Consider the following 25,867-nt stretch of genomic DNA (forward strand, 5'->3'; position numbering starts at 1 on the left):
AATCAGCTGTAACTTTGGGATGTTCTCCAATATCATCATATCTAACGGCCTCCAAAATTTGATGAAAATTTGGTCGAACCGTGGTGGGAATGCACATGGTCTGCGACATTTTCCCTGAAATTTTGAGAGCACAATCCTATGATATTATAACGCTTAACCCCAAAATATCAACAGGAAATTAAAATCCTAGGTCAACCTAAACATGAAATTAAGATCTAGGGTTTCATACTTAAGATCTCTCTTTCTTCATTTGAAGGGGTCTTCTTCTAAGAATCTAAGAGCAGGTTTTGGGGGTATTAGAGCCTTCTTTGTAGCGAAAGAGTAGATCTTTGAAGTCTTCAACAAAATTCAACATTCATCCATCAAACATTCATCAATCATCATTTTATCAATAGGGGGCTTTTGAAGATGTAGAAGACCAATAGGAGATCATCAACTGACGATTGGATTGTACCTCTCCCATGGGGTTGGGTATGGTTTCATGTTGTTTTCATGTCTTTGCATAAGATTCATTTTGATTCATATTCATGCTTTAGATCACTTTGCATTGTGGATTTAGAGCATTTACTTTGTCAATTATAAGAAATTAGGGTTTACTCTTTAGGGTTGATCTAGGTTGTTTACTTTCATTCTTAGGATCTTGCACACACACAAGGTTCTTACACACACATTTTCAATACATTAACGGTTATTCATGGAGGTGGAAATCACCTACACAGGGGTTTGACTAAGGTAAAACCCTATATAGCCACCACAAACCTTCTTTTTCAGCTTCAGGTACAAGTTCGGATCCGAGTGTCATTGGAAGTTTCGAGATCGAAAGAGCACATAGGGATAGTTCTAGGTTGTAGATATTGGTAGAAATCCCAAGGATAGGGGCATGGTGCCCTGGTCCTACCCAAGACAGTGGCGTGGTGCCATGGTCCCGCCCTCTTTCAGTAGGACTTGGCAGAAGAGTACTTTGCAGATGTCAGAATCCCCCTTGTCAGTTGTAGCTCCAGAATTGCAAAATCAGGACAGTGGCATGGCACCCTGGTCCCAGAAATTTCTACTCATATTTCAAACACAGGTGCACCTCTAATTTTTCCTTTTGATCTGTACTTTTCAGCATTGTATCATTTGTTCTTTGATCTACATTCTCATACTAGGGTTTGCTTGCTTACTTGCTTTATAGGTTAGATTACATTTTGCATCATTCCTCTCTCTCATTTACAGCAAAGGAATAGAAAACCTAAGAGATAATCCACAACTCTCTCTTTCTCATAAGAATTAGTTGACATGCATTACCTCCCTAGGCTCTTTCGTATTCCATGAGTGTGTATGAGAGTGGGATTAGGGTTTTCATACTTAGTCTCACTTTTTCCCCTACACATCTTTGGTGAACCCGACGTGAACCCAATTTCATTTGCATTACATTGCATTGTTAGATCTATATCTAGTTTATTTCATTTTCTTTCAACATATTAAAAAAAAGAGATAGGTTTCTTTCATCTTCCTTGCATTGTGTGTTTGAATTTCATGCAATTTTCATTTCAAAATGTTAAATTTCTATTTGCAAGAAGTTCATGCTTTTGATGATGTATGGAATCTTGTTGATTATGAGTTTAGTAAGGATGAATTATATGAATCTCTAGATTATATTTTGAGCCCTAAGCCTTCTAAACCCTCATTTTGCCAAAAATTAATCAACCTTGTTACTATGCCATTTTGTGGTGATGAGAAAGATAAGTTGAATGATTCCAATCATGGGTACATTCCTATCAACTCCTCCACTATATCTAGCAACATATTTGATTCCCATGATTCCCTCTATAATGTTATGTCTCCTTTTGAAACCAAAGATAAGCCTTTCAATCACTATGACCATGATTTATTGGATGCCCTTGATGACTTTATGTCTCTTCCTAAACTTTCAAACAAGAATAATGCATCTAAAAGGTTAATCAATATAATCAATGTGAATGAACATAGCAAACCACTTTTTGTTGTCCAAGGTGCTTGTCCTTCTCCAACTTCACCTCCTAATCAACCTCTTTACATAGTTCATGGTGGATATAGTCATGATTCCTTTAGCACTCCAAACAAACCTATCATTACAGTTCAAGGAAGGAATCCCACTAAGAGACCTTATATATATGCTAGACAACTAACTAAGGAGAGTTATAATGCAGTTGCCCACACCTATAATACAAGAAACAATAGGCAACCTAACCCTCCTCCGGTTGTTCTGACTCCTCTACCTGATCCTCAACTCATTCTTCCTCAAGCCCCTCGCATTTCACAAACCCTTGGTAAGGAATATGATCTTGTTGAACGACTTAAAGATACTCCGGCCAAGATATCCCTTTGGGATTTGCTTCAAACTTCCTTGACTCATCATGGAATGTTATAAGATTCCTTGAAATATTTGAATGTCCCACCTGCAATGACATCCAATAATATGGCTTCTTTGATTCACTCTATTACGTCACCTAAGGCTCAGATTGTGTTTACGCAAGACGAGCTACCCTCTAGTGAAATTCAACAACAATATGATCCCTTAATGATTGTGGTTATTATAAATGATAGTGTGATAAGATGAACACTAGTGGACAATGGTTTTGGCCTTAATGTTTGTAGCATTAACTTGTTGCATAAGACCAATATTGATACATCTCTTATTAAGCCTGGTTCTCAAACTATTTGTGGCTTCGATAATGTTGCTAAATATTCACTAGGTATCATCACCTTACCTATTAAGGTAGGTCCTATTACTTTACCTACTCCTATCCATGTCATGTCTGGAGAGTTGACATACAACTTATTGCTAGGAAGACCTTGGATTCATAGCATGCAAGTTGTCCCCTCTACATTACATAGGTAAATTAAATTCATTCACTACAATACAACATACACCAACACAGCGGCCTCCAAAAAACAAGTCCAGGTAACACAAGGTTCCAGGCTTGTTTACAAACATCAAGTTCTAAATCCTCTTCAATCAATTCTTCCCCAAATATCTTAGACAATTCCTCTAAAGCTTTTACTCTGATTAGTGTGACTAGTTCATCAAACCTGTCTCCTATATCTGGGTTGATCCCCAATACTTCCTCAAGTGGACCTAAGGTTCTTGAGGAAGAGTCTTCTCAACCCGACTCTACGATTGAGAACACTTTCTCTCCTAAAAATATTCTTGCAAAAGATGATTGGCTATCCCTTGATTTCAATCCTACTTTAGTAGGGGAATACAGCATTCCCCCTAGAGAACCTAAGGTTGAAAAGAAGAAAGAAGAAAAAGAACCTAAAAAGTAATCTACTTTTTCTAGGCCATTGAGTAATAACTTTGTGGTGGCTTCTCAGATTTCATCTCTCTTAGTTTCTGGTTTAGAAGATTTTGATCCTTCACTTTTTGAAAATCCTCCTTCTTCTTCGGAAATGACTAACCTTTATGGTCCTGGTTTTCACATCCTAGCTAGGTGTGGATATAATGGAAATGGATGTGGTTCTCAAGAACAAGGTATTAACGTTCCCTTGCAAAATAACTTTTGTGATATGACATTTGGGCTTGGTTATGATCCTTTCAAGCATACTAAAGCCTCTAAGAGACCATCTATTAGTGTTAATGTCATTTATGCTTCTCTGTCACTGAAATATTCTAAATATATTGACTGTGACCCTTCTTGTGTCTTTGCTTTGGATTTTTTTTCTACCGATGATTCCTTAGCTAAATTCTTGGGAGCTTATGACAACCTTCCTCGTTATCACCATAACCGCAGTTTTCCCTATTGTTTAAATGCAGAAGCTTACTTTGGGAAATAAAGAAATAATGATGAGATAGTTAAAGAATTTCCTCAATTGAAAGATGCTCCTCAACAAAGAAATCTCCTAATAAATGACACTGTTGATATCAAGATGGATCCTTGTGTTGAAGATAAGATCATCAAGATAGGGAAATGTCTTGACAAAGAAGAGAAAAAACAATATGTTGAGTTGTTACATGAATTCCCTGAGATCATTGCTTGGATATATTCTGACATGCCTGGCGTAGATCCTAAGATTGTCACTCATAACATTGTCCTAATTCCTGATGCTAAACCTTTAAAGAAAAAGATTTGAAAGATTCACCCTAAAGTGGCATTACTTGTTAAAGATGAGATCAAAAAATTATTGGATGTTGGATTCATCCATCCTATTGATTATTCCCCATTGATTTCAAACATTGTGGTTGTGGTTAAATCTGAAAACAAGATTAGGATGTGTACTGATTTTCATGATTTGAACAAGGCCTCTTTAAAGGATGACTTTCCCCTCCTGAATATCAATATGATAGTAGATTCAGTGGTAGGGCATGCTTTACTATCCTTTATGGATGGTTTCTCAGGATATAATCCAACCTTCATCAATCCCTAAGATCGATATAAAACTGCTTTTACCACTCCTTGGGGTATGTTTTATTGGATTGTGATGCCTTTTAGATTGAAAAATGCAGGTGCAACCTATCAGCGTTCTATGACTCTCATCTTCCATGACTATATGCATAAGACCTTAGAATATTATGTTGATGACATCTTGGCCAAATCCATTCTTTTTATAGATCATGGAAAGATCCTTCGTCAAATATTTGAGAGAATTCGTAAGTATAACATGTGTTTGAATCCCCGAAAATGTGTTTTTGGTGTAGATAGTGGAAAACTATTAGGATTCATAGTTTCACATCATGGTGGTGAGGTGGATACGAAGAAGATAGATGTTGTTGTTAACATGACACCTCCTAAGAGTGTTTCACAACTAAATAGTTTGCAAGGAAAGATCCAAGCTATTTGTAGGTTCATCTCTCAACTTGCAGATCATACCTTTCCCTTCACACATTTTCTTAAAAATAATATCACTTTCTAATGGAATGAGGATTGTAGTCAAGCATTTGAAGACCTAAAAAACCTATTTGGCCAATCCTCCTATTCTTCAACCTATTAATCCTACTAAGCCTTTTCTTCTATACATTGTTGCTTCCCCTCAAGCTCTTCTAGCCTTATTGGCACAATGCGATAAGGATAGTAGAGAATGCTTGGCTTATTACATAAGCCACACTCTACTCAATTACGAAGTCCGATATTCTACGATAGAAAGATAATGCCTTGCTTTAGTCTTTGCAACCCAAAAGTTGAGGCATTATCTCTTGAATGCTTAAATCCATGTTATCATTAAATTTGATCCTCTTAAACATCTTTTCTCCAAAACTGATCTTTCCGGACACTTAACTAAGTGGGTTATGATGTTGACCGAGTTTGACCTTAAGTTTGTCTCACAAAAGGCAATAAAGGGTCAAGCATCGACTGATCATTTAGTTGATGCTCCTTCACCCTTTTCCCTACCTAATCCAAAGTCTTTTCCCGATGAATACATCCTTTCCATTGAGGTTGATGAGACTTGGGAACTATACTTTGATGGCTCAAAGTGTCGTATAAGATTGGGGGCAGGGGTGGTCTTAATCTCTCCTAAAAAGAAGCATATTCCTTTATCATATTGTCTCAATTTCTTATATACCAACAACATTGCTGAATATGAAGCTCGTATAGTTGCGATTAAAGAAACCTTGGTGTTGAATGTGAAACATCTACATATTTATGGAGATTCTCAATTAATCATAAGACAAGTGACAAGAGTTTATCAAGCTAAGCAAGACAAATTATCACAATATAAAGATCTAGCTTTATCCTTGTTACAAAAATTTGATTCCTATACCATGGATCCAGTTCCTCAAAAAGATAATCGACATGATGATGTGATGGCATGTGTTGCCTTTCTTGTGTCTCTAGAGGACCCCTTGGTAGATCTTCAATTCACTATTCACAACCTCACTTCCCCAGCTATTGCTGATAATCCTAGTGATGTGGCATATTGTTTCATTATAGATTCTAATAAATGGTACTTGCATATCATGAGATATTTGAGTGATGGCACCTTTCCTGATTCTACGAATAAGAATACTAGGGCTAGGATTCGCAAATTAGCTGCTAGATACATTATCCTTTCTAATGTTATTTATAGGAGGGGTTATCATGGTCTTCTTCTTTGATGCTTAAACAAGGTTGAAGTCCCCATTGCTCTTGAAGAAGCGCATTCAGGTGCTTGTGGGGGGAATTTCGGGGGTAGGTCTTTAGTTTAGAGATTGCTCCGAATTGGATATTATGGCAAACCATATAAAATTATTTCTTTGTGTTTGTTAAATGATGTTATTAGTGTCGGCAACATAGCAATTTGATCCATGCCCCTGCCCAAGAGCTTCGATTATAGGTAGCATCTTGGCCCTTTTCTAAATGGGGTTTGGATCTTGTTGGTAAAATATCTCCTCCTTCATCTCAAAGACGTACTTTCATTATAACTGCCATTTATTACTTTACGAAGTGGGTGAAAGTCGTTCCTCTTCGATCCACTACCGCTAAAGTAATTTGTCAATTCATTTTGGAAAACATCATTTCTCGATTTGGGATACCTTCCACCTTAGTTTCAGATAATGGAACGTCATTCAAAAATAAGGATGTGAAGAATTTTCTTGAGAAATATCATATTCAACATAAATTTTCTACACCTTATTATCATCAATCAAATGGTCAAGCTGAGTCTTCTAACCGGACAATTGAACAAATTCTTCGAAAGACTGTAAACAAGCATGGTAAGGATTGGCGTACTCAATTAACCTATGCTTTGTGGCCCTATCGCATGAGTGTACATGTTTCTATGAGTTGTATCCCTTCTAATCTTGTTTATGGTGTTGATGCCATTATGCCTTTGGAGTTAGAAATTCCTTCTTTGAGAGTTTCTCTTAGGGGTATAGTGGAAGATGATTCCTATAGAGAGCAAAGACTTCAACAAATTGAGATGCTCGATGAGCGGCATATAAATTCCCTCGAGCATATTCAAGCATATCATAAAACTTTGCAACAAAGCTACAATGATAAGGTTATTCAACGTTCCTTCTCGATATGGGATTCAGTCCTTTATGAGAATCAGCGCAACGTGAATGCCTTACCTGAGGAGAAAGGAAAGTTATGTCCTAATTGGCTTGGACCATACATCATTTTGGAGGTCAATGGATCAGGTGGTCATAGGATAGAAGATGTGAAAGGTATGCCTCTCAAGGAACCCATAAATTCTATGCACCTTCATAGATACTATGCTTAGTTCTCTCTCTCTCTCTCTCTCTCTCTCTCTCTCTCTCTCTCTCTCTAGTCTTCTTTTTGTTTTCCTTCTATACCTTTTCTCTTTCTTCTAAATTGGGTAATATGTTAGCATGTCTTCATTAAAGTATGCAAGATTAAATGATGTTATATTGTCTATATTATTTCATTCTTGACTAGCATGTTTCATTACTTTATTGTTTGTCTAGGATTATTTTATGTAAATTATAATTGATTTACATTTCATAAGTGCTAGCATGTTATACAATTTCCTATGTGTTAAGTGGAATTATATCATGTTGTGTTTGATTAGAGATTAATTAAATCACATTAGTCATATAGTTCTTACGCTTAATACATTCTTCTTTTACATCATCAAAGTAGCATTTGATTAAATACTTAGTTATTTAATTAAATCACACATATATCAATTTAATCATGAAGAATTGAGAAATCAATAACATGGAAATTAAATTAGACATGCATGCTCATTACTCCATGTGTTACTTCTAATCTAAACAATGCATACATTGTTTAAGCATTAAAAATAACATAATCATGAGTGTCGTCATTGTTACTGCGTCATTTATTCCTCAAGATAAGAGTGACTCATCCTTTAAGATTTTCAATTGGAGTCCTAATCTTTCTTGTGATACCTCGGTTCAAGTCCTTAGTACGTTTGTAAATCCTTTTTCAATCATAAAACTCAAGTTTAGATAATTGGTTGAATTTTGTGAACATGTTGAACCATTTTGAACCGGGTTCAACAGGTTCATTTAGGTTCCATAGGTTCCTAGGTGTTCAGGGAGGTTTTTCATACTAATATTTTCTCTAAGTGTCTTGTAGCAGCTCTCTAAAAGTTTCTTGTTCGGTGATATGTTACTTTATTTCTCTCTGGGTTTTGAACTCATTGAACTAAGTTCAAGAGGTTCAAACATGTTCAACATGTTCAATATAGCACAAGTGGTCAGCAGCTTGATATTATTTGTTTTCTCGGCAAAATTCTCCTTGAGCGCAGCGTACATCTTGAACTACTTGAATGCCCATGAAGTCTGTTCAGGATTTTCATATGTGTTTGAAGTTGGTGGGTCCCGTGGGTTTTAATGATTTGATGGTGCATTCATTGCCAAATATGAGGAGGCAAAACCATGTCTTAAGTGAAGTCAATCCTTGGTTTTTTGAAGTAAGTAATCATTTCAGGAATTGGCGGTTACTTCAAAAATGTTGCCATGCATTCAATGCATGTGTGCGATGTCTAATCCACAAATTCAACACACTCGGACTAAAAATTGGAATTATTGCATTCAATGTTTCTGTATCATTGCCTTCACTAATAAGGTTTGAAGGATTGTTATTGCTCCGCATTTGTTCCTCGCTGTTGTGTCTTTGTTTTTCCTGGATAGGAGTCTTGTTTGCTACTAGCCATCGTCCAGTTATTCAACTGTGAAGGTGAGTCTTTTTCTTGTCCTCTCCAGTGGTTTTTGCTCGCATTTTCTCTCTTCCAGAAAGTTTTTCTGTAACCGATTTAGGCTTATTGTTTAAAATTATGAAGTCCACACTACATTTATTTGGGAACATTTTTAGCCTAGCATCTACTGAACCCATAGTTAGTGATACTGACCTAAAAGGGGAAAACCTTGATGTGTTGAAAGAGAGGGTGTTCAAGGGAATTGACAAGTTTTTTGGTGTGGAGATTTTGAGTAGCGGTCTCGTAGAAGCCGCAGGTTTTCCCCCAGCCATTCCTTGCCCAGAATTGATTCGGGAATGTATTGCTAGATACGACCCAGTGTCTGAAACAATTAGGAGAGACAATGGTGAAACCCTTCTTGCCATAAATCGTGAAGTAATTTCCTCAGTCTTCAAGATACCTGATTACCAGTTCTCCAACTTTTCTCCTACTCAATCAATCACCGAGTTCAACGCAGACAGAACCGGGCACCGTAACAATGTAGCAAAATTCTGGTTGAAGGTTCCTCAAAGAGGTGGTTCCAGGTTACCCAAGAATCCTAATAAGAATCACGTGTTGCCTCACATTCATGACGTAATGCTTTTGTTGCACCGAGCCAAAGGATCCACTGAAGCTTATAGCTTCGATGACTGGATTTAATGCTATGTGCAGCTGATTTTAGAAGGGAAGCAATATTTGGATTGGGCTGAATTGATTGCTGATTCAATGAGAGAACAACTGAGTTTGGCTAAATAGTTCAAACAACACTTCTTTATGTCTTCATATCTCCTATATTGTTTGGCTTGTGTTAAGGAGTTGGTTGGAATACCGAAATAGCTCACTGAGGAGGATGTTCCCGTATATGAGTTCTATCCCATGTTGTAGAAGGATAAAGCTTTACAGGATTTCAGAAGGGTGCACAATGCTTTTCTGGGTGATTTGTGTCATGAATTGAAGAATATTAAAGCCAAAAGAATCTCTGAAGATGCACAGACTTTGATAAAGGGGTTTGGTAGTTTTTATATCCAATTTCCACACTTCTGTTACATATGGGTAGGCGGCTTTGAAGAGGAGCCCTTCAAGCTCCCCCACTTCTGTTTAGATTGCTTTGTTCTAGCGGAGATATGCAGGCAACTAACCTTTGTAATCAAAAAGGCACAACCCAGGGACAAATGGGAAGGTCATTTTCCCATCCAATTGGGCATGTTGTCCTGCAGTTCAATATCTGACGCTTTGAGTATACGAGCAGACCTCAGGAATTTCAATTTTTCCCTGTATCCTGAAAGGAAAGGTTTTGATAATAAGGGATTTTCTTGAAGTCTTGGACTAATGCCATACCTTCCCATGCCACAGTTAGAGGATTTATGGGAAGATTGTACAGATGAACTTGAAGTATTCAAAAGGGGAAACATGAGATTGGTGTTAGAACAAGTTGTTTCATTGCAGATAAAGCAGGATACTAAGGGGGTTGAAGAGGATCATCTAGAGCTATTTGAATCAGGGTACTTAGCCTGTGCAGAAGTCAAAATGCCTCCAATTAACTGGGATGAGGAAGAGAAAGATGATATACAATTAAGGACCAAAGGATTTTTGGAAAGGACCGCGGCTTGGGTGGCCAATAAGAAAGCAATGAAATCAGGCGTTAAGACTAATTCTACGAGAAGTAATAAGGATCATCTACCTTCACCAAAGCGTCTTTCTAACAATGCTTTTATGCATGTTCATGCAGGTAAGGATAACAAGTCACCCTAGCTTAGACATAGGTCTAATTCAACTTTGGATTTTTGTACTCCTTGGCATACTCGGTCCCGAAGTGCCGCTCAAAGAAAGATGGATCAGGCAAAGGATGCAGGGGTGAAAGATACCATTCTCGATGCCCAAATATTTGAAATTGAAGACTTGGGCGGCGATGTTACTAGTGCCCTGGATTCTCATACGGTGACTATGGCTATGATGCCACCTTCCAAGATGATCAAAGGAACCACTAGTTCCAGTGCAACTCCTAAGTGGTTGACCACCTCGGTGAACAAAAAATGAAGTTTTCTTCCTGTGACTATTTCGATTCAGGAAATGGTTGTTAAATACATAGAGAAGAATCCAAAGCCAAAAAGGTTCAAGACTGTCGCTCGCCTGGACAATGATGAGGGAACTGGAAAATGGGTTGCTGAAATCGCCTCGTATAAACCCAAGGATGAAAACAAGGAGGCTAGCCCCAATGATTTCGAGATCACAAAGGTGGAATTGGGAAACATGAGTAGAGACAGAGACAACCATTTCTTCCAGGTATCGACAAAGAAAATGCTCACTAGGTTGGAGAAGGATGGGCAAGAAAAGAGAGAACTCAAGCGACACATAAACGTTCTGGCTCAGTTCATCGATAGTATTGGTTGCCTTGGGGCACTCCTGATATCTAATGTTATAGAGAACTTCGACCCAACTTCTTTGGAAAATAAAAAGCTAATGAACCAAGTTCAACAGGCCAAGAGTATTGCTGAAGCTGTGGAGAAATGGATTGAGGGAATAATCAATGACAGCGAGAAGTACATCACCGACTCCCGGATGCTATGCGATGAAATACAGGGCCTTATTGCCGAATTTCAAAATCAACTTGTGTCGTGGGAGAAGGAGGAGCACAAATGGCAGAATGTCTTGCCTTTGTTTGCCAAAATAGAAGAATATGGAGTTACCAGGTTTTTGACAGAACACTCAATCAAGCTGGTGGCGGATGAATGTCAGCTTTTTGTGCTGAAGAAAACCATAATGTGGTGAGTGCTTACCTTCAAGTCTATGATCACCGATGCAAAGACCTCTATTTACGAACTCCAAGATCTCCAGTGCAGCATAGTTAATGATAACAAGGTGGTTAACCCTGGCCATGACTGGCAGTTGGAAATTTGCGGGTTGAGCACACAGGATGCAATCAGGTCTTTCTGAGTGAACATGGAGAAGATCAAGGCCAAGGGTAATTTCACTCCGGAAGATATAACCAGGGTGGCTAGGATTGAGTCTATGACTTTCATTAGAAATGATAAACTACCAAAACATTCCAAAAAGATGGTGAAGCACCGATGGAATAAGGAGGTGGTGAAGGCGAAGCTCAACGCGATGAAAGTTCCGAACCAATCCATTGTTCAAGAACTTACAACCGCTCATGATGCCCATGAAAGTGGAGAGGATGATGATGATGGAAAAGTGGCATAATGCATTGATTTAGGCCCGTTTCCCTTTATTCTTGTAATTCTCATGGTTATGCAAAGACTTCGGGACATCTGTCCCAAAATACTTCTTGTTGGTTTCATAACTGTTTACGGGGGAGGTCGAGTTTTCAGGGAGACCTTACCTGTTCTAAAACTATAAATTAAGGAAAAATAGATAGTATAGGGGTTAGATTTGGTGACCAATTTTTGGTTTTTCCCTCTGTTTTATGAAATTTATGTTTTGAAGAAGGAGGAATCAGACTGCTAAATCTGGAATGGAAATAGTTTATGCATGTATTTTCGTGCCTTTGTTGCATAAGAATATATATATAGAATGATCATACTGTTCTTGGGAGAAGGAAAATCTGTGTGTTTTGAATCTGCGTAGATACATGTCTTTGTATATGTTTATCTAATCAAATAACAGTAAGGATCTTTCCATTATAGAAAATTATTACTCTTCTGATATTCCTTCCTTTGAGTGTTTGTTTACTTCTAGAGAAGATTCATGTTCGAGGATGGATTGGGTTTCTTAAATCTGTTCATTCTTTATTAAACCTATGGAAATGGTGTACTGAACTTTGTTTCAGTTGTTTTCATCTCATATATTGAAAAGATAGGAAAGATTGCTTTCTTCTTTTTAGGTAACATGTGTGAAATATCAACCTCTCATCCAAGAATGAAGTAGGCAGCCTTACATGCTTTTGGGTTAAAAGCTACTGTTTAAAATTAAATAGTTTAAAACATTCCTTGAAAAACTGAGATAGGGAGCTGTACCTATGAAAAATTCAGAGGGAAGTGATTTATACAACACTTACCCAACTGTTTAGTGAAACACTTGTCCTTAAAATAAGGCGACAGAGTTCAAAATTGAATCATTTTAAAAAGGGACAAATCTGTTCACTAACAGATTTTTGGCGACTTTGCTGGGGAGTTAAACAAAGAGAAAACCGAACATTCAGTAGACTGGTATGCCATTCACATAACAAAATTGAGCCTATAATCAGCAAAATTTCATATGGTTCATTTTGTCAAAGACACAATTCTATAATTCAGGAAAACCGTTGAGATTGAGATTTGCTTGAAAGAACTTAGGATCCCTAAGGGTGATAACATTGGATTCTCATCCATATACCAGAGCGCAAAGGACAAAAGGAATAGTTGATAATTGTTTTGAATAATTGCAAGGGTTGTCATTCGCCACAAACTTTACTCCCAAAAGAAAAGCTAAGAGCAGACCTTCCTCTCCTGTCAGAGTTACTCCTATACCTTCTTCTTCAAACCCTTGGCAAGCGCTAATGCTTACTGGAGTTCAAGCCCCTCTGCTTGTAACCATTTATCCTGTGTTCATTATGGCCCAACCATAGGGTGCTGCTATTGGACCTCTTGCTCTCGCAGCTCATAATCCACTTCCAAAAGGGGCGAGGGATGTTTTACCTAAATATAATGGAGACGGAAAAGTCTCGGTTGAAGAGCACTTGAATTCTTTCAATGTGGCTACTAGAATTTTGGCCATCCAATATGAGGATGTGGCCGTTAGGCTTTTTGCCCAAACTCTCACTGAGGGGGCAGCATATTGGTTCAGCCATCTGCGAGCAGGATCCATAACTGACTGGCAAACAATGAAAACCGCTTTTGAGAAAAGGTTCAAAAGTGTTGATGATGAACATTTTCTACTGGCTCAACTCACACAAATGAAAAAGGAAATTCATGAGCCAATGAGGGACTATGTAGCTAGGTATAATAAGATTATCCACAAAATTCCTCAAGCCAAAAGACCAACTGTGGATAATCAACAATGTTTCTTCATAAATTCCATGCCACCTGACATGGGTTTTCACCTTAGAAGAAGTAGGCCGGCTGATCTGGAGACAACACAAAATGAAGCCATACAGCTTGAAGATGATTTGATAATAGCCAAAAAATGGAGGAAAGATGTACAAACCCCTCAGGGCCAACCTCGGGCATCTACCTCTTCTACTGACCCAGTTGTTCAGCGGCTTGTCAATGATATGATTTCTCTGAAAAGGCAGATACCCAAGCCTGGAAGTTCTTATCCATGGCCTTATCAGGATATAAGTAGGAAAACTCCAAATCAGTATAACTATGGACGACCGTTGCAATTACCTGTTGTTCTACAAAGATTACAAATAGAGGCACCTCTTGACAAAGGTGTCATGTGTTCATTCCATCTTACCACAAATCACAATGGGGGTTCTTGTCCTGATATGATAAGACATGTTCAGATGCAAAACACAAAACTTGAATTAGGTGAGTTCATTGAAGCAAAAAAAATTCAAGAGGTACCTGGCGACTCTGGAATATTCTACCTCGAATATGAGTCAGATTCGAAAAAAGGTAGTAACATTTTGGCGACAAGGTCCTGCATGTGCGATTCTAACAAGGAATCAACAAACTTCTCAAGCTTCTTCTTTTGTGAATCCTTCTGGAAGCAATTTCAAAGGTAAAGATCTCCCAAGTAATAGCCTTTCAAAGATCCCTGAAGTTAGGATTTTGCAAAGGAATCATGAAGAAAACAATAGCCCTTCCTCTTCCTCCTCCTTCGACATCATTGAGTTCTGTAAAGCTTCTACTGTTCAACTTCCTACTACTGAGTATTTGAAATGAAATCCAAAAGAACTAGATAAGCTGGTCAAATATGTTAAGGGAGATTCTTCTTCGGAGTCCCTAGTACACGGATGTGTGGAGAATAGTGATTTAACTGCTACTGAAAAATCTTCATCTATCCCGTGCTCATTAGCTAACTTGGCTAATCCCTGTGCTTTTCATGATGCTAAAAATGGGCTTGAGGTTGAAATTCCGAAACCTGAACCTTTCTACATATCCCTTCTCTTGAATGGTTAGAAGCTTAGCAATTGCATAATAGATTCAGGAGCATCAGACAACATAATGCCTTCACCTATGGCTAAGTCTCTAGGTTTGACCCTCACGAAAATATTTGGGAGATGCTTTTTGATGGATGGGAAACAGGTTCCTCTTATTGGACAAGTAAAAGACGTACAGGCAGTGCTAGCAGCATGCCCTGATAAAAGAGTAAGATTAACTATCCTGGTTGCTGATATTCCAGCGAGTTACGAAATGCTTTTGAGTAGAAATTTTTGCAAGGATCTCGGAGGTGAAATCAAAATGGACTGGTCTGAAGCCATTATTCCCCTTGGAAAACAAAGAATCAAGCTTGAACTTGAGCCTAAAAATAAGTACACTATTTTTCCTTCGGACAACCCCAAAGCCCAGATTTTGTTTCAAGAATGCGAGTTTGGAAACTATCTCATTCTTGCACCTGGCAAAAGGGAACGGGAAGAAGCTGTTGACGAACTTGGCGGGTTGTGGCAGATGGAATTTGATGGAAGTTGCACCAACTCTAGCTCTAGAGCAGGGGTAGTTTTGTTGTCACCCACTGGTAATATTTTCCCTTTTTCCTTCAAGTTGGATTTTAAAAATACTAATAATACTATAGAGTATGAGGCATTATTATTAGGATTAGATGAGGCCAGATGTAAAGCTATCAAATAGCTCAAAGTTAAAGGTGATGCAGAGTTGATTGTCAGATAGGTGAGAAATGTTTATACAGTTAAGAATGACAGATTGAGACATTATAGAAATAGGGTTTGGGATGAGCTAGAATTCTTTGATGCTTTCTCGATTGAAGCCATTCCGAGGGAACAAAACAGTAGGGCAGATTCGTTGGCCGTTTCAGCTTCACTTTTATTACCGCATCCAGACTTTAAGGATAATTCATATAGGATTGAAATGGTTTATAGGCCTAGTGTCCCTGATAATGTAAATCATTGGTAAGTGTTTGATGCGGATGCAAAGATCAAAGATTTCCTAGAATGTGTTCAGTCATTCTCCCAATCATATTTTGAAGGTTCTGAAAATGCTTGCAAGGAGTTTAGTCTAGACCCAGATGTTGATCCTACAAATAGTTTTATTCAGCTCAAAGGCAACAAAATTCTGAAGGGGCTAGTGACTCTGGAGAGGTTTTTCACTAGAGATGATGCATTCATAGGCAAGAAAGTTCCCAAGGATGACGGGAAAGGAAGTTGCGAGAAAATAAATTTGGGTGATGAGTCCAACCCAAAAGAGGTAACAATTGGCAAGTGTTGTTCTATGGAGGAGAAGTGAGCACTTGGCACACTGCTAAAAAAATACATTGATGTCTTCGCTTGGTCCTACGATGACCTGAAGGAGTTTAGAGAGGGGCATTTTCAGCATCAGATTCCGTTGAAGCCAAGCGTCTCTCCTTTCAGGCAAAAATTGAGGAATTTCAACCCCATAATGGCGGATGCAATTTTTAAAGAGGTTGATAAAATGCTTAAGGCCAGAATCATATATCTAATTCATCATTCTACCTGGGTAGCCAACATTGTGCCCGTAAGGAAGAAGAATGGGGAGATTCGTATTTGTGTTGATTTCCGTAACCTGAATCAAGAAAGTCTAAAGGAAAACTACGCTTTACCCAATATGGACCACATTCTGCAGACGGTATCCGGGTCAGAGATGATGTCGATGTTAAATGGTTTTTCTGGTTACAATCAGATTAGTGTTGCAGAGCATGAACAGCACAAGACGGCATTCATCACTCCGTGGGGAACATTCGCATATAACCGTATGCCTTTTGGTTTAATAAATGTCGGAGCCACCTTTCAAAGAGCTATGGATTCCTCTTTCAAGGATTTTCAAGATAGAATTATTGTTGTTTACCTGGATGATCTCACGGTATTTTTGAAAGAAAGGAAGAATCACCTAAAGGATCTGAGTGCAGTTCTGCAGGGTTGTCGAGAGCACGGAATCTCCCTAAACCCAAAGAAATTAGTTTTCTATGTCACGGAGGGCAAATTGCTAGGACATATTGTCTCAAAGGGAGGAGTCAAGATCGATCCTGAGAGAGTTAAAGTAATTCAACGTCTCAGTTTACCTTCCAACCAGACTGGAGTAAGGTCGTTCTTTGGTCAAGTGAATTTCTTAAGGAGATTTGTTTTGGAATTTGCAGAAACCACAAAACACATCATCAGCTTGTTAAGCAAACAACATCCTTTCAAATGGACTAAAGAGGCCAAAGAAGCTTTCAAAAAAATCAAGGATTCAATTGCAAATGCACCTACTCTCATTAACCCGAATTTCACAAAGTACTTCATTTTGTATTGTTATGCGTCAGAGTATATGATGTCTAGAATACTGTTACAGTTGGATGAATCTGGAGCCGAAGCACCTATAGCGTTCATGAGTATCCCGCTCAAGAAGCATGAGCTTAAGTACTCACTCTTGGAGAAACACGCCTATGTCATAGTTAAAACTGTGAAACAGTTTCGGTACTATATTCAGCACTCCCACTCTTTGGTTTTTGTCCCAAATTCCACAGTGAAAAGCATCTTAACTCAGCAAGAGGTTGGAATAAATAAGAGAGCAACTTGGGTAACAAAAATTCAAGAATATGATTTAGATATTTGCCCTACGAAGATAGTCAAAGGACAAGGCTTATGCAAGTTGATAGCAGAAAAGAGGTGGAAACAGAAGCGAAATTACCATTAACTCTTTTTGTTGGATTGCAGGATACCTGGTTCTCTGATGTGGCCTATTATTTGACTTATGGTAACTTCCCAAGTCATTTGTCAGCAAAAGAACAAAGGAATCTTAAGTTAAAAGTTGCTAAGTATGTAATTTGGGGGGATGTTTTGTACAAAAAAGGTTTAGATGGAACATACTTAAGGTGTGTAGATAAACCTCAACAACAAAAACTCCTGGAGATCTAACATGGTGAAGCCTGTGGGGGACACTTCTCATCGTCTGTTACTGCTTTCAAAACTCTGAGGAATTGTTTTTATTGGCCAGGCATGTTTAGGGATGCATATACTTATGTTAAAGAGTGTGAGAAATGCCAACTCTTTTCCTGGAAGCCACATTGGGTGGCCCTACCTTTAAGGCCTGTGGTAGTGGATGAACCTTTCAAGCAGTGGGGCATTGATTTCATAGGACCAATAAACCCTCATTCCAATGTTGGTCATATGTACATTTTGACAGCAAGTGACTCTTTTACCAAATGGGTAGAAGCCATTCCCACCAAAAAGGCAAACTCAGAGGTTGTGTGTAGTTTTCTCAAGGATTACATCCTAGTCTGTTTTGGGGTTCCCCAAAAGATTGTTGTAGATAACGCATCGTATTTCTCTTCTGAGGAGTTAAATATGTTCTACTATGAGCATCAGATTACCCTCTCGCATTCCTCTAATTACTTTCCACAGGGTAATGGACTGGCAAAGTCAAGCAATAAGAACCTGATAGTCATCATGAAAAAGTTGGCTAACGAAAATGCTCGAAATTGGCATAAGAAGGTATATGAGGCTTTGTGGGCAAATAGGACCATGCCCAAGAGGGCCATTAGAATGGCACCTTTTGAGCTTGTGTATGGGATCGGAGAAAAACTTTCTTTACCTTTGGAATTATCGGCAGCCAAGCTACAGACAGTAGTGGAAGATTCTTTCTTTCAGAATGCTCTGGAGAAAAGAATTATGTACCTGATGAAGTTGGAAGAGGAGACGGAGTTGTTGGTGGATCGAATCTCAGAGCATCAGAGCTGAGTGAAGAGGATTTTTGACATGAGAGCTCGGCCAAGAGGTTTCCTAATAGGAGATGAGGTGTTGTTATGGGATAAAAGGAAAGAACCAAAGGGTGCTCACAGCAAGTTTGATTCCTTGTGGAAAGGTCCTTTCAAGATCTGTGAAGTGGTGGGACAAAATGCTTTCAGACTCAGCTACACTGACGGAACGATTATGCCCTATACCTACAACGGACAAGATCTCAAGCTCTACAAATTGTAAGTCCTATGACCAAGAGTTTTGTATATAGTAGCTTAGGTGTTCTTAGTTGTGAGTCACCTTATCCTTTCCCCTTTTTGTTTTTGGTCATGCAAAACCAGAGTTTGAGAGTTCTTTGCATTTTCCTTTGTGAAATACAATCCCCAGTCAGAGCCTATGTTACTGCATCATTTATTCCTCATGATAAGAGTGAGTCATCCTTTAAGATTTTTAGTTGGAGTCCTAATCTTTCTTGTGATACCTCGGTTCAAGTCCTTAGTACGTCTGTAAATCCTTTTTCAATCATAAAAGTCAAGTTTAGATAATTGGTTGAACACTGTGAACACGTTGAACCATTTTGAACCGGGTTCAATAGGTTCATTTAGGTTCCATAGGTTCCTAGGTGTTCAGGGAGGTTTTTCATACTAATATTTTCTCTAAGTGTCTTGCAGCGGCTCTCTAAAAGTTTCTTGTTCGGTGATATGTTACTTTATTTCTCTCCGGGTTTTGAACTCATTGAACTAAGTTCAAGAGGTTCAAACATGTTCAACATGTTCAATATAGCACAAGTGGTCAGCAACTTGATATTATTTGTTTTCTCGGTAGAATTCTCCTTGAGCGCAGCATACATCTTGAACTACTTGAACGCCCATGAAGTCTGTTCAGGATGTTCATATGTGTTCGAAGTTGGTGGGTCCCGCGGGTTTTAATGATTTGATGGTGCATTCATTGCCAAATATGAGGAGGCAGAACCACGTCTTAAGTGACGTCAATCCTTGGTTTTTTGAAGTAAGTAATCATTTCGGGAACTGGCGGTTACTTCAAAAACGCCGCCATGCATTCAATGCATGCATGCGATGTCTAATCCACAAATTCAACACACTCGGACTAAAAATTGGAATTATTGCATTCAATGTTTCCGTATCATTGCCTTCACTAATAAGGTATGAAGGATTGTTATTGCTCCGCATTTGTTCCTCGTTGTTGTGTCTTTGTTTTTCCTAGATAGGAGTCTTGTTTGCTGCTAGCCATCGTTCGGTTGTTCAACTGTGAAGGTGAGTCTTTTTCTTGTCCTCTCTAGCGGTTTTTTCTTGCATTTTCTCTCTTACAGAAAGTTTTTTTGTAACTGATTTAGGCTTATTGTTTAAAATTATGAAGTCCACACTACATTTGTTTAGGAACTTTTTTAGCCTGGCATCCATTGAACCCATAGTTAGTGATACTGACCTAAAAGGGGAAAAATTTGAGGTGTTGAAAGAGAGGGTGTTCAAGGGAATTGACAAGTCTTTTTGTGTGGATATTTTGAGTAGCGGTCTTGTAGAAGCTGTAGCTTTTCCCCCAGCCATTCCTTGCCCAGAATTGATTTGGGAATGTATTGCTAGATATGACCCAGTCTTTGAAACCATTAGGAGAGATAATGGTGAAACCCTTCTTGCCATAAATCATGAAGTAATTTCCTCAGTCTTCAAGATACCTGATTACCAGTTCTCCAACTTTTCTCCTGCTCAATCAATCGCCAAGTTCAACGCAGATAGAACTGGGCACCGTAACAATGTAGCAAAATTCCGGTTGAAGGTTCCTCAAAGAGGTGGTTCCAGGTTACCCAAGAATCCTAATAAGAATCGCATGTTGCCTCACATTCATGACGTAATGCTTTTGTTGCACTGAGCCAGAGGATCCGCTGAAGCTTATAGCTTCGATGACTGGATTTATTGCTACGTGCAGCTGGTTTTAGAAGGGAAGCAATATTTGGATTGGGCTAAATTGATTGCTGATTCAATGAGAGAACAACTGAGTTTGTCTAAACAGTTCAAACAGCACTTCTTTATGTCTTCATATCTCCTGTACTGTTTGGCTTGTGTTAAGGAGTTGGTTGGAATACCGAAACAGCTCACTGAGGAGAATGTTCCTGTATATAAGTTCTATCCCATGCTACAGAAGGATAAAGCTTTACAGGATTTCAGAAGGATGCACAATGCTTTTCTGGGTGATTTGTGTCATGAATTGAAGAATATTAAAGCCAAAAGAATCTCTGAAGATGTACAGACTTTGATAAAGAGGTTTTGTAGTTTTTATATCTAGTTTCCACGCTTTTGTTACTTACGGGTAGGCGGATTTAAAGAGGAGCCCTTCAAGCTCCCCCACTTCTATTCAGATTGCTTTGTTCTACTAGAGATATGCAGGCAACTAACCTCTATAATCAAAAAGGCACAGCCCAGGGGCAAATGGGAAGGTCATTTTCCCATCCAATTGGGTGTGTTGTCCTATAGTTCAATGTCTGACGCTTTGACTATAGGAGCAGACCTCAGAAATTTCAATTTTTCCCTGTATCCTGAAAGGAAAGGTTTTGATAATAAGGGATTTTCCCGAAGTCTTGGACTAATGCCATACCTTCCCATGCCACAGTTAGAGGATTTCTAGGAAGATTGTACAGATGAACTTGAACTATTCAAAAGGGGAAACATGAGATTGGTTTTAGAACAAGTTGTTTCATTGCAGATAAAGTTGGATACTAAGGGGGTTGAAGAGGATCATCTAGAGCTATTTGAATCAGGGTACTTAGCCCGTGCAGAAGTCGAAATGCCTCCAATTAACTGGGATAAGGAAGAGCAAGATGATATACAATTAAGGACCAAAGGAGTTTTGGAAAGGACCGTGGCTTGGGTGGCCAATAAGAAAGCAATGAAATCAGGCGTTAAGACTAATTCTACAAGAAGTAATAAGGATCATCTACCTTCACCAAAGCGTCTTTCTAACAATGCTTCTATGCCTGTTCGTGCAGGTAAGGATAACAAGTCGCCCCAACTTAGACATAGGTCTAATTCAACTTTGGATTTTTGTACTCCTCGGCATACTCGGTCCTGAAGTGCCGCTCAAAGAAAGATGGATCAGGTAAAGGATGCAGGGGTGAAAGATACCATTCTTGATGCCCAGATATTTGAAATTGAAGACTTGCACGGCGATGTTGCTAGTGCCCTGGATTCTCATACGGTGACTGTGGCTATGACGCCACCTTCCAAGATGATCGAAGGAACCACTGGTTCTAGTGCAACTCCTAAGTGGTTGACCACCTCGGTGAACAAAAAATGGAGTTTTCTTCCCGTGACTATTCCAATTCAGGAAATGGTTGTTAAATACACAGAGAAGAATCCAAAGCCAAAAATATTCAAGACTACCGCTTGCCTGGAAAATGATGAGGGAACTGGAAAATGGGTTGCTGAAATTGTCTTGTATAAACCCAAGGATGAAACCAAGGAGGCTAGCCCCGATGATTTCGAGATCACAAAGGTGGAATTGCGAAACATGACTAGAGACACAAACAATCATTTCTTCCAGGTTTCGGCAAAGAAAATGCTCACTAGGTCGGAGAAGGATGGGCGAGAAAAGAGAGAACTCAAGCGACACATAAACATTCTGGCTCAATTCATCGATAGTATTGGTTTCCTTGGGGAACTCCTGATATCTCATGCTACAAAGAATTTCGACCTAACTTCGCTAGAAAATAAAAAGCTAATGAACCAAGTTCAACGGGCCAAGAGTATTGCTGAAGCTGTGGAGAAATGGATTGAGGGAATAATCAAGGATGGTGAGAAGTACATCACCGACTCCCGGAGGCTATGCGATGAAATACAGGGCCTTATTGTCGAAGTTCAAAATCAGCTTGTGTCATGGGAGAAGGAGGAGCACAAATGGCAGAATGTCTTGCCTTTGTTTGCCAAAATAGAAGAATATGGAGTTACCAGGTTTTTGACAGAACACTCAATCAAGCTGGTGGCGGATGAATGATAACTTTTTGTGCTGAAGAAAACCATAATGTGGCGAGTGCTTACCTTCAATTTTGTGATCACCGATGCAAAGACCTCTATTTATGAACTCCAGGATCTCCAGTGCAGCATAGTTAATGATAACAAGGTGGTTAACCCTTACCATGACTGGCAGTTGGGAATTTGCGGGTTGATCACACAGGATGCAATCAGGTCTTTCTGGGTGAACATGGAGAAGATCAAGGCCAAGGGTAATTTCACTCCGAAAGATATAACCGGGGTGGCTAGGATTGAGTCTATGACTTTCATTGGAAATGATCAACTGCCGAAACATTCTGAAAAGATGGTGAAGCACCGGTGGAATAAGGAGGCGGCGAAAGCGAAGCTCAACATGATGAAAGTTCTGAACTAATCCATTGTTTAAGAACTTACAACCACTCATGACGCTCGCGAAAGTGGAGAGGATGATGATCATGGAAAAGTGGCATAATGCATTGATTTAGGCCCGTTTCCCTTTATTCTTGTAATTTCTCATGGTTATGCAAAGACTTCGGGACATCTGTCCCAAAATACTTCTTGTTGGTTTCATAACTATTTACGGGGGAGGTCGAGTTTTCAGGGAGACCTTACCTGTTCTAAAACTATAAATTAAGGGAAAATAGATAGTATAGGGGTTAGATTTGGTGACCAATTTTTGGTTTTTCCCTCTGTTTTATGAAATTTCTGTTTTGAAGAAGGAGGAATCAGACTGCTAAATCTAGAATGGAAATAGTTTATGCATGTATTTTTGTGCCTTTGTTGCATAAGAATATATATATAGAATGATCATACTGTTCTTGGGAGAAGGAAAATCTGTGTGTTTTGAATCTGCGTAGATACATGTCTTTGTATATGTTTATCTAATCAAATAACAGTAAGGATCTTTCCATTACAGAAAATTATTACTTTTTTGATATTCCTTCCTTTGAGTGTTTGTTTACTTCTAGAGAAGATTCATGTTTGAGGACGGATTTAGTTTCTTAAATCTGTTCATTCTTTATTAAACATGTAGAAATGGTGTACTGAACTTTGTTTCAGTTGCTATCATCTCATTTATTGAAAAGATAGGAAAGAATGCTTTCTTCTTTTTAGGTAACATGTGTGAAATATCAGCCTCTCATCGAAGAATGAAGTAGGCAGCCTTACATGCTTTTGGGTTAAAAGCTACTATTCAAAATTAAATAGTTTAAAGCATTCCTTGAAAAACTGAGATAGGGAGCTGTACCTATGAAAAATTCAGAGGGAAGTGATTTATACAACACTTACCCAACTGTTTAGTGAAACACTTGTCCTTAAAATAAGGCGACAGAGTTCAAAATTGAATCATTTTAAAAAGGGGCAAATCTGTTCACTAACAGTCATATATACATCAATACATCAAAATCATCTCCTATCCCTAAGACTAGTAGCTAGAGGATGGTGGCTAGATGCTCCCTCCTGATCTGGCTGTGGGAGTGGCCCCATGGGGTGTATCATGATATGGACCATGAGTGACTCCATGAGGAGCTTCTGCAATCCCTCTCCATCATGATCCCTCGGTATATGGTTGCCTCTGTCTGTGATGTTGCTAGGTCATGCTCTATCTATCATAATCTCTCTCGTAGGGCCTCCACCTCCATTTGAATAGGGGGGAAAAGGTCCTCGCGTTGTCCTGCATTCCTCTAGGATCTATCCATTATCTATGAGGAACTAGGAACATGTGCAATCACAATAAGGTCTGTCACTACATTCTGAATCAGAGAACGCCACTCCTGGATATTAGCTACAAGATAGAGAGAAATTTTTCATCAGTAACATTCTATATCATCAAACCTAAAATAGGTGAGATACATAAGTTAATCACCAATCGGGCACCTTACCTAGATCTCCCTAATGCCAGTAGGGATCGTGGACAACAACCGCCTGAGACTGGGACCCGCTAGGCTCTTCTTGCTCATATTGTCTTTGTAAAATAGGTGTAGGCCGATGGGGACTAGGATCGGGATTCCTTATGGGATCCCTATTTGCCTGCAGTGGGAGACGTAGTGGATCTAGGGTTCTAGTATCCTCCTTGGACTGATGAGGAACTGTACTTGACTCATCCTCCTCCTCCTCCTCTTCCTCATTGTCTCCATTATGATTTCCCTCTCCATTATTAAGATCGCCTCCATCTCCGCCTGCCTCCCACTCCTCTTTGTTGTAAGTCTGATCATCTAAATCCACCTCGGATGCATCAAATCCCTCTCTGTCACCTGACTTTCTCCATGGTCTAGGGTTCCCTCCAGGGAAGTCTATTAGGAAAATGTCTCCAAGGTATGTCCTCCCCCACCATGTGATGTACCATTGGTGTGTGCCTTAATCATCTCTATAATTTGTCACTATGTCCTTATCTGACCCACCTAAATCTGTGATGTCAATCTTATCACTAGTAGGCCTAGGAATGGATCCTAGCCTCGACATCACTCATGAGTGTTGGATGTATACAGACACATCGGTCGGAACACACTACTTGAACCCAAACTATCATCGAACTCGGTCGAAGTAGAAGGGAACAACTACGTGGCTATATCGTCCCTCTAGTAGATGGTTCCTCTACATGCTGAACATTTGTCTGCGTATCCCTGCCCACATGGACATCCTGAGGTAGGGTCTCCATATGATCCCGCTCACTGTCACTCTATCCAAGCTCAGCCTCCAATATAGGAGATCACCAAATCTCCACTCATGGGTAAGAGGATAAGCATATACCCTAGGCTGCTTTGGGACTAGCTCTATGGGGGCTCCACCAGGTATAGTGCAAGTAATATGCTCAAACATACACACTTGTAGTAGCGTGCATGTCATCAAGTTGCATCCTTGTCCAAACACATACTCCCCAAGGTTGTAATAGAGATGCGCAAGCATGCTCCAACCCCAAGAGTATACTCTCATGTGTCTCTCCATAGCTCGTATGGCGTAGATGAGTCCTCCATGCATATGAGTGTCACACCCATTAGGGCACATGGCTAATGCAAGGGTCGCAATCATGAGACGCCTCACTAATGGAACCTCATTGGTAGGGTGTAGGAGCCAACTGACCATGAGGCGACCCCTCGTCTCACTGCGTATCACTCTCCCCATAGCATATACCTTCTCTCTCCTGCAATCCTCCTCTGTCCAGTTGGATCGGTATCTCACAGTCTCTCCTCTAATGAGTAGGCACAAAATGCGGTATACATCCTTAAGGGTGACCGTTATCTCCCCCACAAGTAGCGAGAACATCGAGGTGTCTGCATCCGACCTTTCCATCAGTGCCATCAGCATCGCAGAATAGAATCATATGGTCTGCATGGTCATCACATCCCACAAGCCCACTACTTGTAGAAAATCCCTCTCTCCTGTTAAATGCAAAGAAATCTATCATCAGTAATCGATTAATCATCTATCATCATCTACTCAATGCAATCATTCTATCTATTATATCATTCATCGC

The sequence above is a fragment of the Cryptomeria japonica genome, chromosome 8 (assembly GCF_030272615.1).
Source record: "Cryptomeria japonica chromosome 8, Sugi_1.0, whole genome shotgun sequence".
Classification (NCBI taxonomy): domain Eukaryota; kingdom Viridiplantae; phylum Streptophyta; class Pinopsida; order Cupressales; family Cupressaceae; genus Cryptomeria; species Cryptomeria japonica.